Source organism: Oryctolagus cuniculus, chromosome 6, assembly GCF_964237555.1.
Source record: "Oryctolagus cuniculus chromosome 6, mOryCun1.1, whole genome shotgun sequence".
NCBI lineage: Eukaryota > Metazoa > Chordata > Mammalia > Lagomorpha > Leporidae > Oryctolagus > Oryctolagus cuniculus.
The window spans coordinates 108,909,405-108,925,036 of NC_091437.1; the positions used below are offsets into that span (position 1 = coordinate 108,909,405).

Genomic DNA, 15,632 nt, shown 5'->3' on the forward strand with positions numbered 1-15,632 from the left:
ATCTTAATTAATGTATTGTGACTCAGTAAAAATTAATATTCTGCTAAATGAAATTTATTAATGCAAGAATATAACATAGAAAATGATAGTCACATATTGATGTGACATTTTATTAAATAGTATTTTTAAAATAAGCCACTTGCAAATTAGAAAGTTAAGACCATATGTCATATAATACAACAAATGAATTTAGGTAATGAAAAATAAATTTAATACATTTAAAAAATAACAAAGTTGCTTCAACTATCTAGTGAGGACAATTTAAATAGAACTTAAATGCAGTAAATGAAACTAAAAATATACTTTAATGTATGATTTTAGAAAAATAAAGAGCATGAAAAAAAGATTTTCTGCAAAATTAAATATTAAAGAAAACACAAATAAATTTCATATAGTTCACAGAAAATGCATGTTATGTGCAAATTTGTATAGATTTCAAAATTGTTTATGCCAAAATAAACTTATTATTCATTTTGACACATTCATGGTAGTATCTTTAAACAAATGTCCAAGTAATATATCATCTTTGTACCATATTGAATTTAATTCATGCAATGGAATCCAAATCTCTGTATATATATATATATATATATATATACACCACCATTTATATAATTTTAAGAATATATTTTGACCACACTAAAGCTACGTTGGCTTGGAGATAAACAAAGTATTCACATTAGAGATTATATGAAAATATTGAAATACAAAAAAAGAGGTAAGAAGATTATGGCTTTTAAGATTAGGCAATTTGAAAAAGAACTATTTTGCTTGTAGTTTCAAATTATAATATAATGATAAAAGTGGAAATAACTTCAAGATTGTTTCATTTCTTTGTGGGAGAAAAATGAAAAATATATGTATAATCTATATTTGTGTTATAAAATGTGTGAAATATATTATTTACAAACATAACAATTGAAATTACATATGTCATCACATACTATCATTTGCCACTCAGTATTCTCCTAGATGTTTTATTCTAAAATGTACAGCATATTAAAAATAAATTTGCAAAAATTATTATTCTCTCAACAATATGTTAGGAGTCTTCATATTTAGGCTTATTAAACAGCTTTTTGTAAGCAGATTTATAGAATAGAAATGTTTTCTTAGCTACATCCAGTCTTTTTTCTAATAATGTTCTCCATTTGCTCAGAGCTAGAAAACAGTTCAGATTGATCCTGAATTAGTGTGTCCATACTGTTAAAAGCACAGACCATTTGGGGGTTAAATAGCTAATATTTTTCCAATTAAAATATTAAGCAATGATAAAATCTAATCTTCTAATGTTTTTTTAACTTTTATTTAGTAGATATAAATTTCCAAAGTACAGTTTATGGATTACAATGGCTTTCCCCCCCCATAACTTCCCACCCACTCACAACCCCCCATCTCCCACTCCCTCTCCCATTCCATTCACATCAAGATTCATTTTCGATTATCTTTATATACAGAAGATCAATTTAGTATATATTAAGTAAAGATTCTAATGTTCTTTCAAAACCATATGTTAAAGATCTATCTACTGGGGCTGGCGCTGTGGCATAGGGGGAGCTGGCGCTGTGGCATAGGGGGTAAAGCTGCCGCCTGCAGTGCTGGCATCCCATATGGGCGCTAGTATGAGTCCCAGCTGCTTTACTTCCAGCTCTCTGCTGTGGCCTGGGAAAGCAGTAGAGGATGGCCCATGGCCTTGGGCCTCTGCATCCATGTGCGAGACCTGGAATAAGCTCCTGGCTCCTGGCTTCGGATCTGCTCTGCTTTGGCAGTTGCGGCCAACTGGGAAGTGAACCAGCAGATGGAAGACCTCTCTCTCCCTCTGTCTCATCTCTCTGTGTGTAACTCAGACTTTCAAATAAATAAATATTTAAAAAAAGACCTATCTGTCTATCATTTTAGCAATGGGAGAGCAAATTTTGTTGCTTTTCAAAAGGGGCATAAAAAGATCAGAAACATAGAACAGGAGTATCAGTTTGCTTTCACTAGAACTACATAAGTAATACAGACTACTATAATTCCAGTTAAAAGTCCGGAATTTCTTCTTAACCAATGTCTACTCTACTCCTTGTTCAGTCATGTTTGGTAAATAAACTGATGAGAGAAGAAACCCCAAGAAGGGACAAATGTGGAAAAAAGGGATAGGGAAGAGTGGGATTCTTTTGAGCACTTGTATAGGAGTACTAAAACAAGTGAGTGAATTTAACTTTAGCTTTGTTTTTAAAGATAAAGTAGGCCTGTTATCCTATATTATTTTATTTCATTGTTTATTTATTTAAAAGGTAGACAATGATAAGAGAGAGGTGGGTGGGTGGGGAGAGATTGATTTCATCCCTTTATTAACTACCCAAATGCCTGGTCAGGCACAAGCCAGGAGCAGGGAATCCAAGGCTCCAAGGAGGGTGGCAGAGTCCCGAGCTCTTGGGCCATCAACTGCTGCCTCCAAGATTTCACATTATCAGGGAGCCGAAATTGGGAGTGAGGATGGAATTTGGACTCAGGCACTCAGACATGCATTCCATATTTGTGCCAAACATCTGGTCCATAATTCTATTTTTTACAGTAGTATCTATAACACTAGTAACAGGCTTTAGGGAGGTAACTATATTTGCTTATTTAGTGATGAGATAGGAAACCTTTGTGCCAGAAACAAGCAGAATCTGACATTTTAAGTTCTCCCAAACAAACACTGGTATTAGTTACAATTTATGTGAAAACATCTCAATATTTACCTCTTGATTGAAATTTCTTGAATTAATACAAATAATAATGTAATTTTCCTTTAAAGTAAAAACTTTATGGAACTGTCACAGAGGTAATAATAAAGCGTACATAATTCAAGAAAATACAATCATTTGATCCAAAATTTCTTATAAATTTTTATATTTCTTGAAAACTCAAAGCACAAATTGACTTCAATGTTCATTAGCAAGGATTTTCATGTATTGCCATAATATTTGTTTCTTTGAGCATTATCCTACTAATTAACAGCATTTTGACTAGATGTTATGGTGTATGATGTTTGTATGCAGTATGTACATATATATAGACACACACATATATATATACATATATATACCTATTACTTTTCTTCTTAGACATACATTCTTTACAATTTATTTCAGCGCATTATTTCTACTAATTGAACTATGTCAAAATCCTGATACAATTTTGATTGACTTACATACTTACATGAATGTTTATTTAATATCCTCCAAGTTTATCATATAAGTATATTATCTTTGCAAATTAATAATGATGGACAAAATAATACAACCAAAAAGTAGCAGTGAAATAATTGTAAACCTATTTTATAATTTATTTTCTCCCACTTCTTTCTTTCAGATAGAAAGGAATCTGTAAGTCTTTTTCCCTTATGATTCCAATCAGTAAGGGCAAAACATATTTTGTGTTTAAAATAGAGTTGACTGTGTTATAAATAATTCATGTTCCCTACCAACAAATTTTTGGTTAACTTCTGTATACTTTTTTTGCCCATTAAAATATGATATGTCATTTTTACCAAATAATTGGTTCATCCTGTAGAGTGTAGTACTTTTATCAGTCACCTAGGGTATGTTTCTAAAGGACAGTTGGTCCTCAAGATAGCAAAATCAAGATGGAAGACAAGTTAATGGATTAAAGGAGACTTCTTTAGTACTTGATATGTAACAAAGGTCAGCACTTATACTACTGATGGTCAAGGCATGTCTCACTGAATTCACAACCACCCAATTAGATTACTCTACAACTGGCTAAAAATAAATATCTTGCCCATGATCACAAATAAAATGAGGTATGAGATTGAAACCTAAATTCACCAGGTTCATAATCATTGTTTCTGATTCTCAGTCTGTGTATGTATCCACACATATCATATATATACACCTAAACACACACATACAGATATACACACATATGTGGCTTCCAAACATAGATGCCAAACAACTGCAAATCACCTCAGTAATCATTTATTAATATATTTTTGTAAATGAAATCTTATATTTTAGAGTCTACATTTAAGCCAATTCATCTCTTTTTTCCAAAGTGGTTGTGCAGTTTTATTTTTTAATTTTAATTTTTTTATTTTAATTTTCAATTACTTTATAACAGATTCAGTATGGTTTGCAGACACAATTCTAAGAACATAATAATATCCCCTCCCTTTTTCGCTCTTACTTTCTGTCAATTCATCTTTTAGGAAATTATTTTATCACATGGATATGGGTTAATATATGTTTTAGTCACTTCATATGTTTACTATGTTTGCCAAGTTTCTTGTTTTCTATGTAGAACTATTGTAAAATTCTCTAATTTTGGATTTGTAAGCATGAATATTCAACCTAACTCACAGATTCAATTGTTAAAAACTTATCATGTGCCCTATAAATGTCCCTCTAATGAAAGAATTCTAATTTGTTTGTCTCATTTGGTTTATTATACCATCAGAAATAATTTAACTGTGCTGTGAAAGATTATTTTCCACACAACTGTAGGGTAACTGAGAATCCAGTGACCTTATTAAGAACCCTGACCTTAGACTTTACTGCACCATTTCAATGTGTTAAGTGGATTTCTGAGGCCACAGGAGGCCCCCCACGATGCAGACCACTTAGCAAATGAAAAGTCCTCAAAGCTATCTCAAAACCTAGAAGGTGAACTTCAACTATGTCATAATCCTAACTGGAACTCCAGTGCACTTCCAGAGACTCTTGACTCAAAGTTGCTTATTGTACCTATAGTCAAGGATTAGGATAAGATATGTTTACAAATTCAACATTTTATTAAATTGATATTACATTCAAGGGCCCATCAAATTTCTTGGAAATGCATAGTATGAAAAGATCACACAAGGATTTCCAAAATCTGTGGCCCTTAAATAAACTTATTTTTAATTTCATTTCCATGAATTTTTAAGTGCCCTGATACATGAAAAACTAAGCTGTGAATCAAAGGACAGCCTTTTTACACAGAGTGAATTGTTGGTGTTTATTGTGTAATAGATCAGAAATAGAAATATGTTTTCTAAATTTTACATTTGTATCCCATCTGTTTACTGCCAGTAAATGATACTTGCTTTGCTCCAGATTTTCAATTTCAAGGAACTTATATTTCTACATAAAGAATTTCTACATAAAGATGTAAGTACATAAAATAAAATAATGAGTCAAAATATTCCATGAAAATAAACTGGCAATTATATGCTTAATTTATTTGTAAACATCACAAGTAAATTTAAAAATTTTAACGCTAGTTTGTGGTATTAGAATAAATACCTACCTGGAAGTAAACAGCAAACAATACTTTGTCAAGATGTTCAATTAGCAAAAATAAGCATGTTTATCTTTATGACTGAGACTTCAAAACTTCGATTAGTAGTTTTAACTGAATGAAATATATATACATTCTAAGATTATTCTGAGTGATATATGTATATATGCATATTTGTAAGATTAGATGGGAGTTGTAACAAGGATGGATCACAATCTAACTCATTTATTCACCTATGTTAATAAGTAAATTGCTAAATTATGTCATAGATTTAGTGTTAAACCTCAGAAGCTATTGCTAATGCCATAGAGAATTAATCAATCTATCTACAATAGAATTTTTCACATAGCCTCTAAAAATAGATGCACTATTAGCACACAATTTTGATTCTTGATCAGTTCTGGAGTTGAAGATGGATAAATTGATAAAGGGTAACAGAATATGATCCTGAAGTGGGGAAAAAAATCTCAAACCCACGTCTGTACTAGAAATAAAAGGCAACCATGTTGTTTTGAACCCCGTATTATATATAAACTTGTTTAATATCCCACTACTAAATTTATGAATGAAATAGATTTTTGAATCATAGTATTATTATTTTGAACTATAATATTACTATTACTATAATAAATACCCAATGATTACATCACTGCCTAATGAGATTTAAAATAAGGTAATAAATGTCAACATAACATAAATTTCTAGTATTTTTGGTTCAATTTTATATTTTGAACCAACTTCATTTGACATGTTATATCAAAACTAAGATAGAGGTTTTGCTTTAGATTTGGATTTTGTCACATCTGTATTTTTATTATTAAACTTTATTATATTGAAATTTTTTATCACTAAAGTTTTTCATCAATGATCAACTTTATAAATAAAGCTTGTATTGTTACATGATGGTTAAGTCAACTAACCCTCCAATATATCACAATATTAAAAACTAGAGCAACTGCTACAAATGATCTCCCTTAGGAAACCCTTATACATATATTATGTTGTTCATCTTATCCTGAAATTCAAATCCAGGGATGAAGCAATACGGATCTTATCTTTCACATACTAACAAAGAATTCTTTTATCCTTATTTTCCAGAAGGTTCCAGGGGTGACGTGGTCAGCAATAGGACTGACTCCAATGGCAGCAGCAGACTTTAATATAGCACTCGTTCCTTGTCTCTGGAGGATATGACACTGCTATCAATGCAGTTTCCAGTGGTAACGAGGACAGGAATTGCCAGCAGAGAGGCTTCTTCCAAGTCCTCCTCTGACATCAGGTATCACTTTTTCTTTTGTAGTTGTTCTTTTGGCTTTGGAAGTAGAGGTTGGTACCAGCTAGGTGGGTTCCTGCTACAGGAAATTTGAGGACATCCAGTTCCTTCATTTACAGGGCATCAAAGGCTCTGAACATTGTAACAACTCCCTTTAATTTATGCTGGGCATCAAGAATATGGACCATTTCTTGGGTGGTAGATAAAGCAAGGGCTTCTCATTATTAATTATTAACCATCTTACAGAAAAGCTCAAATATATTTGTGGGGGAAATTAGGGTTCATAATCTTGAGAGTGTTAGATTTAGAAAAAATGAAAAAATATTTCAAGCATTGCTCTTTTCCTGTCACTATACAATTTTAAATATATTTATAAAACAAGTTAAATATTTGGCATGATTTTAACATGAAATTTAATATAGTTTTGTTCTCAAGCTAACTCAATATGGATTCATGAGATTTATGAGCTTCACTTCTTTTTTTTTTTTTTTTTTTTTTTTTTTTTTTTGACAGGCAGAGTGCACAGTGAGAGAGAGAGAGACAGAGAGAAAGGTCTTCTTTTTTCCGTTGGTTCACCCTCCAATGGCCTCTGTGGCCGGCGCGCTGCAGCCAGTGCATCGTGCTGATCCGAAGCCAGAAGCCAGAAGCCAGGTGCCTCTACTGGTCTCCAATGCGGGTGCAGGGCCCAAGCACTTGGGTCATCCTCCACTGCACTCCCAGGCCACAGCAGAGAGCTGGACAGGAATAGGAGCGACCAGGACAGAATCCGGCACCCCAACCGGGACTAGAACCTGGTGTGCCAGTGCCACAGGCGGAGGATTAGCCTATTGAGCCATGGCCCCAGCCCTAGCTTCACTTCTTTTAAGTGTCATGCAAATACTACAGGGAAAGAAAGAATCCTTATGGAAAGGTAGAAATTTCTCCCACTCACTTTGTTTTAATTTAGGGATTGCTAATAATTGTGAAAACTTTAGAAAGTTTCATCATTTTTGAACTTTATTTTTAATACATCTTTTTCTATTGGTTTTGCTTAATTATTTCATAAGTCTTTTACTCTTGTATTCTTCCTGAAATTATCCTTAAGCTGAGGAAGTAATTCCAATTTATCTATTGATTCAGTTTCATGTTTCTTATAATGGAAGATGTCAGTGATAGAAAATGATAAAATAGCAAAAACAGCTTCCCTTGTGTTCAAAATTTTATTGACATCGAATCTAAAAAATTATGTAAATTTATTGTATTATCCTAAGATGTGTGTTTTAAGGTACTTAATTTCTGTTTTTAAAATGAGTTTTTTAATATAGATTTTCTAAGAAACCAGAACAAGTTTTATCTGTGATTTTGAGTAGCTCCTGGGATCATTATAGAACACTGCCAGAGACATATATTTGCCAATATATAAAACAAAGTCCCTTTTGTAAAATGAGTTAAAAATAGTGCAACACATGTATACCAAAAACAAAATGTTGATTTGCTCATAGTTCGTGCATTTAAGGATCAACATTTTATTACTATAGCTATACATCTGTTTTATCTATGGCCTCTGAATACTCTTTAAAACCTTCATTTATATGAGAATATAATACTGAAGTCTGGAAGAAGTTTAAAATGTAAACACTTCGAATTTAACTGCATCCTTTAATATCACCATGCCCTTCAAATTCTGAGAACCTATTATCTAGAGTATTGATAGATAATGGGAACCAGGATAAAACATGGACACAGCTGAAAGAAGATTCTCATCCTTAAGCTAGCTTATAGAAAAAGAATTGGATAGAATCCAATGCTACATAAATGATACTTAACATCATACCTGGGATGGAGTGTTTGTAGCATAAAAGAAAATAAGTCATTGACATGAATAGGATATCCAACATACACACACACTGCAAAGCCTAGTAATGTTATATGGATAAAGGAATTTGTAGAGTAGGATATTAGTCTCATTTAGAAACCATTTTCCCTTTAAAAACATAATTTTATAAAATTCAAATTTTAATTGATTTTATAAAATATTTTATAACAACCTCCATGCAGTATGAGATAACCATTGCAGCTTTTTCCTTTTAGTAAACTACTTTATTTATTTATTTATTTATTTATTGACAGGCAGAGTGGACAGTGAGAGAGAGAGACAGAGAGAAAGGTCTTCCTTTTGCCGTTGGTTCACCCTCCAATGGCCGCCATGGCTGGCACGCTGTGGCCGGCGCACCGCGCTGATCTGAAGGCAGGAACCAGGTGCTTATCCTGGTCTCCCGTGGGGTGCAGGGCCCAAGTACTTGGGCCATCCTCCACTGCACTCCCATGTGGGTGCAGGGCCCAAGCACTTGGGTCATCCTCCACTGCATTCCCGGGCCATAGCAGAGAGCTGGACAGGAAGAGGAGTGACTGGGACAGAATCTGGCACCCCGACCGGAACTAGAACCCGGTGTGCCAGTGCTGCAAGGCGGAGGATTAGCCTAGTGAGCTGCGGCGCCGGCAGTAAACTCCTTTATGGTTTACAGACACATACCACCAACCTGCAAATCTGCACAGCATTTAAAGTTCGTTTCCAAGACATTCATCCTGTAACTCCCTGTGGAAATCTCACCAGACTACATCATTTCCCTTAAGATCTCCACTGATTTTCATAGTCCTTAATTTTCTCACCAACTCTCATACATTTGTTTTCCTGTCTTTATTGTTCTTAGCATATGCTATTCTCATTACTGTTGCTGAAGAAATTCTAGTCACCGTTCATTTTTGGTATTTTGTATAACATCATCTTCCACCAAGTCCTTTCTCCCTTTCCATGGTTCAATCGACATATTTTATTTCATCTTTGTAATATTATGTTATCTTCTTTGCTTTCAAATCTTTTATACCCAATGTGTTTGTATAAAGATGAATAAAAAGAATAGCCTCTAAATATTTTTTTAAATAGATGTGATTAGGGCTGGCATTGTGACTTAGTGGGTAAAGCTGCCAACCTGTGAGACTGGCATCCTATATGGGTACAAATTCGAGTTCGAGCTGTCCCACTTCCAATCCAGCTCCCTGTTAATGACTTGGGAAAAACAGTAGAAGATGTCCCCAATAAGTTTGATATAACTGGGGAATAATTAATAGCTTTTCTTTTCTGGATGAAAATTGTATATTCGCTCATCATATATTTTGTCAAACTATGTAACAATCTCTGAGACAGACCTTAAAAGTCAGTATTTACTGGCAGCACTATGGATGACACCATGCTATGAGTAAAAATTTAAGCAGAATTAAATACTTAAAATTAGGGATATGCAGATTCAAAAATCGAACAGTATTTCAGTATGAACAATCCATAGAGCCACAGCATTGAAGTAGTAATGGAATTGGCCATTTTATGTGTTTCAAAATATGAAATAGTCTCCCTAAAGAACTAACACCTAGTACAGAGCATGACAAGATTGTGGGGCAATCACTCTATCATTGCTTAGACCAAGGTTGAAGAATATATGTAGCCCCTCCCACCAATATCAGTATCTATAAACCAGAGATGGTAATGGAGTGTAAATATGGATAAACAAGAACAGATAAAGAGACGTACTATTTAAGCCAAAGTTGCATTCTGTCCTATGGTCCAAGATTCTGGAGCAGCAGAAGTACAGGCCTTCAACGTAATCCTGTGCTAACTTGGTGAGAATTATCTGAGATCAAAGTGTTAGACTAGTTTAGCAGCCCAAACTCCCAGGATCCCAGAAAGCGATGCATCTCTTGGCAGAAGTCATTATTCTTCAAGACAACCCTGTGTCATCGGTTGCAGTTCCAGGACCCTGTAACAACCTCATAGCCGTAAGTCTGGAAAATTTGGATAATATGATTAACCCAAGACACATAAGTAGAACATGAGAAAGGGAAGCTGTGACCTGTGCCTGGCTTGAGGTATCCACCTGGGAGGCTCTGCCAGCTCATGCAGTCTCAGAGAACAGGCACTTAGACAACTTTGAGGCAACTGCTCCGAAACACCATACCCCGAGGTCAAGTCAGGGACCTCACTTCCCACAGTCTAACAGTGATGTTATGAGACAGCTAAATTTTCATCTTATCTAATATCAAGTTTTAAAACAATAATTAAAACAAAAAAAAAGAAAACCATAAAGAGCAACATAGTGCATTACTTAGAAGTAGGAGGTAGTAAAAAGCAACTGAAAAAGCAGTACTGAAAGTGGTTGCCTTTTGGAGCTAGGAATTTGAAGAAGAAAGAATATGGGATGGGGAATACTGCTTTTGAATGGTTTGGTTTTTTGACTAGCAAAGGATAAATTGTATCACTTTAAAGGATTACATTTATTATTATTTTACTTGTAAAACCTTCACACAACCAGCATTCTGCTGCTGTTGTTAGTTCCCATGCTTCATAAATTTTCTGTCATATTTGATAGAATAGTGTAGTCTCATTTTTAAAAATCTATCTTATTTTTATTAGAGTGAGAGGGAAGGAAGGAGAGAGGGAGAGAGGGAGAAAGAAGAGAGAAAGAGAATCTTCTTCTGCTGGTTCACTCCCCAAATGACCACAATGGCTGGAGCTGGGCCAGGCTGAATGCAAGATCCAGAAACTTGGTCTGGGTCTCCCAAATAGGGGTTAGAGGCCCCAAGTACTTGAGTCATCACCTGCTGCTTTTCCAGTGGCATTAGCGGGGAGCTGATTCAGAAGCAGAGCAGATCAGACTTAAACCAGTGCTCAGATATGGGCGGGTATTGCAAGCAGCAGCTTAACCAGAGGGGCAACACCAGCCCCTATTCTCATTACTTAAAGCTGATCTCAGTGTACAGCACACTTGTCCTTAGTGTGCTGTACATTGAGATTTAATGCTATAACTAGTACTCAAACAGTATTTTTCACTTTATGTTTCTGTGTGGGAGCAAACTTTTGAAATCTTTACTTAATTTATGCTAAACTGATCTTCTGTATATAAAGAGAATTGAAAATGAATCTTGATTTGAATGGAAGGGGAGAGGGAGTGGGAAAGGGGAGGGTTGCGGGTGGGAGAGACGTTATGGGGGGGAAGCCATTGTAATCCATATTCTGTACTTTGGAAATTTATATTCATTAAATAAAAGTTTAAAAAAAAAGCTGATCTCTTGGTTTCATGTTACGAGAATCTTTAATCGCTCCACCTTTCTTGGCATCTTTTATCCATCCTGCTTTCAGTATTAGACGCTAAGACACTGTTTGTATTTTGTTTTACTTCTGTGTACATTTCTTGCTTCAGTGAGTTCATCCTTTCTCCTTTTGGGTCATCATAACTTCCAGGCAGTTGACTACTGAAAGTATATTTAATGCCCAATTAAATCTCTATACATAGAAGTGTTTGATAACATCATAGAAAAAGGATAAACTGAATATAAATTGGTAAGAACTATAGATGTTAGAACTGAATTATGGGCTGGCGCCGTGGCTCAATAGGCTAATCCTCTGCCTTGTGGTGCCAGCACACCAGGTTCTAGTCCCGGTAGGGGCACCGGATTCTGTCCCGGTTGCCCCTCTTCCAGGCCAGCTCTCTGCTATAGCCAGGGAGTGCAGTGGAGGATGGCCCAGGTGCTTGGGCCCTGCACCCGTATGGGAGACCAGGAAAAGCACTTGGCTCCCGGCTTTGGATTGGCACTGTGTGCCGGCCATGGCGGCCATTGGAGGGTAACCAACGGTAAAGGAAGACCTTTCTCTCTGTCTCTCTCTCTCACTGTCCATTCTGCCTGTCAAAAATAAAATAAATAAATTTAAAAAAAAAAAGAAGAACTGAATTACTACATAAAATGTAATGCCAAAGGTAAAATTAATTAAGAATAATTATTTTCTTCCAACTCCAGAAGTCCACATATTCTATACATAGATTATATATAATCTTATTTTTTGTAACTTCATAATTGTCAACATTGCTTCATTTGATTTTTTGGGCCAACTTTTGTGAAAAGCACTTTGACTCATAATTTTAACTGGTACTGAGAGAGTTGGTAACACAAAAGACACAGTTCCTTTAGTTTCATGGCTATTGGAGGTTTTCATTAATTAAATTATCAAAACCTGGTTGAAACACTGGAAGCTATTTCTAATTTAAAGGTTTTTTTTAATCATTTATTTATTTTAGAGGGAAAAAAGACAAAGAGTATGTGTGTGCGTGTGTGCAATGGAAATACTGACAGACACACAGAGGGAGAGACGGAGAGAGAGACACATACACAGACACACACACAGACACACAGACAGACACAGACAGAGCAATCATACAATGATTTCCCAAATGTCCACAATGGCTGGGCTAAGCTGAATCCAGAGCCAGAAGCTGATAACTCAAACTAGGTCTCCTGTATGGGTGTCAGGAACCAAAATACTTGAATAATCTCACCACATTCTTTCTGGCTGCACTGACTGGAAGCTGTAATTAGAAGCCAGAGCTGGGAATCAAACTCTCGTATTCAAATATGGAACATGGGTGTCTGAATCGGTAGGTTATATGCCTGCTCCAAATTTCAATGTTATTTTATTTGTGAAAACCAGGGTCCAAAAGAGGCACTGGTTTTCAAAAGTTGAAAAATTAACAAGTACAAAGACAAGGATAAAGGTCACATTGAATTCTTCCTTTTAACTATACTGTATTGCTTCCTCTAATCTAAAAAAGTATAAATTTTTAAAAAGCTACTACATGAATAATGTACTAATTATCATTTTACTGTATGGAATTTAATTACATAATGTAATTAAAGGCATATATTAATTTGGCCAATTCTTATTCTTGAAATCAATGGAAAATTGGATACTTAATGCATAATTATGTGAAAATTATCAACTTCATTTTTCAATGTCTGTTCTTTTAGAAAAATCCCTGAATACTGATTAACCAAACATAGCAATGCAATATATAATAGAAAATAAACATGCAATAACTGACATTTGCATCAGTGCTTATAGTTAAACCACAAGTTATTGATATATACTTCTTTGGATATGGAAGCTGTTGAAGAATCAATTAATATCTGTAATATACAATTCTAATTTCAAAGTGGCTTTACTCATTTTACCAGCTTCTTACCAACCAGCACAAGATGTTTCTCATTTGTGGCATCTCTAGCCCTCAGATGAACTCCAGGATTAACCATGAAGGAGAAGAGAAACAGCATGCAAAAGCAGGTCGAATTTATCCATAAATAAGGAAACAGGATTGATCAAGCTCCAGAACCAGCAACCTCTGTCACAATTTACTCCATGAACACCATCTACCTGCTTCATTCTTCAGTTCCATGAATATTGAAAATTCACCCCTTCACCAGGGAGAAAACCTAAAACATTTAGTAGTGAAGTCAACCATGGCCCAGGAACTCCAGGAGAATGTGAAATAATCTCTGCCACATAGTTGGAATACAGTTCACCTTGGCCTGATCAATCTATGATCTAATGAGCCTTCAAGCTTAGTCTTACCAACATGCCATTGTGTATAAGGAAATGATGAACGTCATGAAATCTTTTAAGCTGAAAAGAGATGTGAAGATTTTTTAGCAATCGCAAGTAATCGTTGGACTCTTGTGGTGCAAACATGAGGTCCCCACCTTGGTAGTGGGGGTACTATGACAGTAAGTTATTTATGTTCTTTGAGAATAGCTCTCTTTTCATTTTTTCTCAAACCTGGTCTTGTCCTTTAAGGAGGTGAGTGAGACTTCTTTGACCACATCTGAAATGTGTTGCATGATGTAGATCTTTTTAACACAAGTGTTTTTGAAGCTAGATTCATGGGTACTTCAGCTATATAAATCCCCTCAGAACATAATGCGGTTTGTAATCTACTTTTCCTCAGTCAGTTCTTTGTGCCCATAACCATATGCCACTATTTCAAGGGCCATGTTTCTTAAATCTGCACCATTTCCTTGCATAATTTCCCAGTATTTATTGCTCTTGATTAATGTCTGCTATCGATAGCCTATCTACTTTGAGATGAAAGACTTAAAAGTCCAGGTTTTAATAGACCTTTGTTGTTTTCTCAAACTTGTTTTCTTCTCCTTTTATTTAAAACACAAATTTTCTGAGACTTCAATACCACAAATTCTTAGAATCCTTTCTCCTCTGGATTACTTTATTTTACTATGTCTAATACCTTTAAATTCACTTCTTTTTTTTTTTATTTATTTATTTGACAGGTAGAGTTACAGACAGTGAGGGAGAGAGAGAGACAGAGAGAAAAGTCTTCCTTCCGTTGGTTCACTCCCCAAATGGCCACTTGGGCCGGGGCTGTGCCTATCTGAAGCCAGGATCCGGGTTCTTCTTCCTGGTCTCCCATGCAGGTGCAGGGGCCCAAGCACTTGAGCCATCCTCCACTGCCTTCCCGGGCCACAGCAGAGAGCTGGACTGGAAGAGGAGCAACCTGGACTAGAACCTGGCGCCCATATGGGTTGCCGGTGCCGCAGGAGGATTATGAGCCATGGTGCCAGCCTCTAAATTCACTTCTATATTTATAACACATATTAAAATTTTCATTCTTTTCAATTACTTGCCCTAGAGCACTTGGCATGAACTTCCTTCCATGTCATGGTAGGTTATGGGATTACCAATGGTTTTGTGCCACTGTTATGGATCATCAGCTTTATACAAGAACTCTTTGGGACAAAGTCAGCTTAGGGATTGCTCTTCTTCCAATCTGATATTTCATCCACAATTATCTGTCTCAGGGAGACACAAAGCATTCACTAAAATACCCAAGAACAAACTCAGGGAATCTTAACTCTTACTGCTCTTACATACCAACTCTTATTAATCATAAAGACCATTTTATCATACTTGAATATTTCTTGAAACTACTTACTTCCTTTATCTTCGCTGTAGCTTCCTCCTAACTGGAAGGATTAAGTTCTGACTCCACTGCTCAACAAACATTCAAATAGGAGCACATTCTTGTTCCTCAAAATTCCTCCTATTAAACCCAAGATAAATTAAAAATGTTCAGTAAAGTATTTAAATTATTTTTATTTGTCCAGACTGCACTACTTGCATCCATAGTTATTATTCCCAAAATTGCATCCCAACCATGGGCCAACTCCAGAGGCTGAGTTTTCTCTTTTTCTTTTGTTCCCATAACACTGTCTATCC

General features: G+C 35.3%; 1 long non-coding RNA gene across 1 annotated transcript; it reads left to right on the forward strand.

The window, feature by feature from the left end:
• Positions 1–4,755: 4,755 nt before the first annotated feature.
• On the forward strand, positions 4,756–14,402 carry LOC127490803 (uncharacterized). Its single transcript, XR_007919210.2, has 3 exons — positions 4,756–5,138; positions 6,367–6,547; positions 13,627–14,402. It is a non-coding gene; the product is annotated as an uncharacterized lncRNA (long non-coding RNA).
• The last annotated feature ends 1,230 nt before the right edge of the window (positions 14,403–15,632 follow it).